Source organism: Triticum aestivum, chromosome 7B (assembly GCF_018294505.1).
Source record: "Triticum aestivum cultivar Chinese Spring chromosome 7B, IWGSC CS RefSeq v2.1, whole genome shotgun sequence".
In the NCBI taxonomy this organism is placed as follows: Eukaryota; Viridiplantae; Streptophyta; class Magnoliopsida; order Poales; family Poaceae; genus Triticum; species Triticum aestivum.
Window position 1 is genome coordinate 134664375 of NC_057813.1, and position 5338 is coordinate 134669712.

Here is a 5338-nt window from a genome sequence, read left to right on the forward strand (position 1 = left end):
TTCTCTAAAAATAACCCATTCTTAGCAACAAAGATCTTGCCTTCAGATATGTGGTACAATGTATACCCAATAGTTTCTTTACGGTATCCTATGAAGACACACTTCTCCGCTTCGGGTTCGAGCTTATCAGGCTGAAGCCTTTTGACATAAGCATCGCATCCCCAAACTTTAAGAAACGACAACTTGGGTTTCTTGCCAAACCATAGTTCATACGGTGCTATCTCAACGGATTTAGACGGGACCCTATTTAACGTGAATGCGATTGTCTCTAATGCATAACCCCAAAAAGATAAAGGCAAATCGGTAAGAGACATCATAGAACGCACCATATCTAGTAAAGTACGGTTACGATGTTCGGACACACCATTACGCTATGGTGTTCCAGGTGGCGTGAGTTGTGAAACTATTCCATGTTGTTTTAAATGAAGGCCAAACTCGTAACTCAAATATTCGCCTCCGCGATCAGATCGTAGAAACAGTATTTTCTTGTTACGATGATTCTCCACTTCACTCTGAAATTCTTCGAACTTATCAAATGTTTCAGACTTGTGTTTCATCAAGTAGATATACCCATACCTACTCAAATCATCTATGAAGGATAGAAAATAACGATACCCGCCGCGTGCCTAAACACTCATTGGACCGCATACATCGGTATGTATTATTTCCAATAAGTCATTAGCTCGCTCCATTGTTCCAGAGAACGGAGTTTTAGTCATCTTACCCATGAGGAACGACTCGCAAGTATCAAATGATTCATAATCAAGTGATCCCAAAAGTCCATCCGCATGGAGTTTCTTCATGCATTTAACACCAATATGACCTAAATGGCAGTGTCACAAGTATGTTGCACTATCATTATCAACTTTGCATCTTTTGGCATCAATATTATGAATATGTGTATCACTACAATCGAGATTCAACAAGAATAGACCATTTACTAAGGGTGCATGAACATAAAAGATGTTACTCATATAAATATAACAACCATTATTCTTGGACTTAAATGAATAATCGTCTCACAATAAACAAGATCCAGATATAATGTTCATGCTCAATGCTGGCACCAAATAACAATTATTGAGGTCTAAAACTAATCCCGAAGGTAGATGTACATGTAGCATGCTGAAGGCGATCACATCAACCTTGGAACCATTCTCAACGCGCATCGTCACCTCGTCCTTAGCTAATCTTCGTTTATTGCGCAACTCCTGTTTCGAGTTACAAATATGAGCAACCGGACCAGTATCAAATACCCAGGTGCTACTACAAGCATTAGCAAGGAACACATCAATAACATGTATATCAAATATACCTTTGTTCACTTTGCCATCCTTCTTCTCTGCCTAGTATTTGGGGCAGTTCCGCTTCCAGTTACCATTAGTCTTGTAGTAGAAGCACTCAATCTCAGGCTTGGGTCCAGCTTTGGGTTTCTTCACGGGAGTGGCAACTTACTTGTTATCCTTAAGTTCCCTTTCTTTCCCTTGCCTTTTTTTCTTGAAACTGGTGGTCTTGTTAACCATCAAAACTTGATGCTCTTTCTTGATTTCTACCTCCACCGATTTCAGCATCACGAAGAGCTCAGATTTTTTTCGTCATTCCTTGCATATTATAATTCATCACGAAGCCTTTGTAGCTTGGTGGTAGTGATTGAAGATCTCTACCAATAAGACACTCATCTGGGAGCTCAATTCCCAACTGAGTCAAGTGGTTGTGGTACCCAGACATTCTGAGTATGTGTTCATTGACAGAACTGTTCTCCTCCGTCTTATAGCTAAAGAACTTGTTGGAGACTTCATATCTCTCAACCCGGGCATTAGCTTGAAATATCAATTTCAGCTCTTGGAACATATCATATGCTCCGTGGCGTTCAAAACGCTTTTGAATTCCTGGTTCCAAGCCGTAAAGCATGGCACACTGAACTATCGAGTAGTCATCAACAGCTCCTGCAACAGGTCTGTCACCTAGCGGTGCATTAAGGATATAATTCTTTTGTGCAGCACTGAGGATAATCCTCAAGTTACGGACCCAGTCCGTGTAATTGCTACCATCGTCTTTCAACTTACGCAAAACCACAACGGTGATTATCAAGTTTGTTGTTTTAACCTTCTGCAAGGACCGACTGTAGTCAAATTCGATTCAACTAAAGTGAGAGAAACAGACACCTGTCAGCCACCTTATGCAAAACAAGTTGCATTAGTCGGTGGAATCGGTCTCATGTACGTGGACATGTAAGGTTGGTCCAGGCCGCTTCATCCCACAAAATACCATCGAATCAAAGCAAGACGTTGGTGGTAAGCAGTATGAACATCATTACCCACAACTCCTTTGTGTTCTACTCGTGCATACCATCTACACATAGACCTGGCTCATGATGCCACTGATGGGGAACATTGCATGGAAAACAAAAAATTTCTACGCACATGCATGATCTATCTGTGGAGATGCATAGCTACGAGAAGGGGAGAGCATCTTCATACCCTTGAAGATAGCTAAGCGGAAGTGTTTATCAACGCAGTTGATGTAGTCGTACACCTTCACCGTCTCGATCAAGTACCGAACGTACAACACCTTTGTGTTCATCACACGTTCAGCTCGATGATGTCCTCATCTTCTTGATCTAGCAAGAGGGGCGAAATAGTAGATGAGTTCCGGCAGCACGACCGCGTGGTGACAATGGTGGTGAAGAACAATCACCGCAGGGCTTCGCCAAGCACAACAAAAACTATGACAGAGGATAAACTAGAGGGGGCGGGGTTGTCGGCACACGGCTTGGTGAATCTTGATGTGTTCCGGGTGCTAGCCCTGCCCCTCTATTTATATGTTGAGCCATGGGGTCGTTTCTTGGAGAAAGAGCCTCCTCAAAGTGGGTTTTGCCCGCAAGGCAAGAGTCCTTCTCGGACTCCAGGACCAGACGCCAGGGTCCTTGGCATCTGGCCCCAGACGCCAGGGTCCCTGGCGTCTGGCCCCTTGGCCTCCGCAGAACTCCTTTTGCACCTTCCTTGAGCCTCGTGGGCTTTACCCCTTGGCCCAAATAAAATGTTCTCGTACCCAAACATTTCGGGAAACATCCGAAACCCCTTCCAGTGAATTTCGGAACCCTTCCGGAGACTAAACACTATTATCCCATATATCAATCTCCACCTTCGGACTATTCCGGAGTTCCTCGTCATGTCCATAATCTCATCCGGGACACCGAACATCATTCGGTCACCAACATACATAACTCATATAATATTATATCGTCAATGAACGTCCTACGGGTTCGAGAATGATGTAGACATGACCGAGACGCTTCTCCGGTCAATAATCAATAGCGGGACTTGGATGCCCATATTGGTTCCTACATATTCTACGAAGATCTTTATCGGTCGAACCTTTATGACAACATACATAGTTTCCTTTGTCCGTCGGTATGTTACTTGCCTGAGATTCGATCGTCGATATCTCCATACCTAGTTCAATTTCATTACCGACAAGTCTCTTTACTCGTTCTGTAATACACCATCCCGCAACTAATTTCATAGTCACTTTGCTTGCAAGCTTCTTGTGATGTTGTGTTACCGAGAGGGCCCAGAGATACCTCTCCGTCAAACAGAGTGACAAATCTCAGTCTTGATCCATGCCAACTCAACAAACACCTTCGGAGATACCTGTAGAGCACCTTTATGATCACCCAGTTACGTTGTGACGTTTGATGGCATACAAGATATTCCTCCGAAGTCCGGGAGTTGCATGATCTCATGGTCGAAGAAACATGTATTTGACATTAAGAAAGCAATAGTAATAAACTGAACGATCATATGCTATGCTAACGGTCGGGTTTTGTCTATCACATCATTCTCCTAGTGATGTGATCCCGTTATCAAATGACAACTCATGTCTATGTTTAGAAAACCTTGACCATCTCTGATCAAAGAGCAGTCTAGTAGAGACTCACTAGGGACACAGTATTTATTTATGTATCCACACATGTATTTAAGTATCCGGTCAATACAATTCTAACATGAATAATAAACCTTTATCATGAATAAGGAAATATAATAATAACAACTTTATTATTACCTCTAGGGCATATTTCCAACACCGTCAGCCCACTCTCGCAATGTGTGGCAAACTCTGTTGCGGTTTTCTTTTATTTGTTTTTTGTTTCTTCAAATTTTCAGCCGGTTTTCATCTAAAACCTAAATATATATTCTCTCTGTTCCATAATATAAGATGTTATTACATCCAACATGTGAGCATATTGAATATAATAACGTCTTATATTATGGAACGGAGGGAGTATATTTAAAAGTTCATCATTCATTAAAAAATGTTCAGTGTCTGTTTACCAAAAACCAAGTGTGTATTTAAATTTTGTCCAGTGTTCACCGTATATTAAAAAAAATTCACCATGCATTATAAATTATTCATCATATATTAAGAAATTTTCAACCTACATTACAAAGTTGTTCAATGTTTATCTACAGGATGTGCAACGTGTACCACCAAAATGTCCTCTGTACTAAAATAGTGTTGATGGTACCATTGAAACAATGTTCAGTGTGTATTTGAAATAATTTTCACCATATATAATAAAAACATTTAGTGTGTTTGAAAATATTCACCGTGTAGTAAAAATTTGGTCACCATGTATTAATAAAAGAAAGAAATGACAAAAGAGACGAGAAAAAAAGAAAAACCAGAAACCGAAAAACTAAAGAAAAGCCTTAAAGAACCAGAAAAAACATAAAACAACAGAAAAGCTTAATAATAAAAATGAAGCAATGAACGACGCACAATGCGCTACCGTGAACTGGGCTGGCTGCAGGCGAAGCCACTCCTATTTCCCGCCCATGGGCGGCTTTTCGAACCACCGTCTTTGCCCATTTCTTTCTGTCTGAGCCATAAACATTTTAACCCGATATGTATTTGTGGCCCACTCAATTCGGTCCATTTTGGCAACAAATTTTGTCCCATTACAATGTTACCCAAGTCGTCAATTTTGTCTAGATGTTAAAACAATACATATTTTCTTTTGAGAAAATGTTCGTTGCCTGATATAAACAATTTTATATTTCTTTACAGAGGGAGTATTTATTATTTTGTATCCCTTGATAATTGCATGCACCTTGCAACAAGGGCATGATATTCTGGTAGGTTTGCCCGTGGTTTTTTGCCAACATTAATTTGATTGTGTAAACGAAGTAATATTATACATTTGATAAACACATATTTGGTAAGCACTGTTGATCTAGAAAAAACAATTTATGCAGATAGGCGGTGCCCTCACGCGCGCAGCGCAGCTCCGCCCCTCTGCTCTTCATGCTCCTCCCGGCGAGGAGGAGGTTTAACC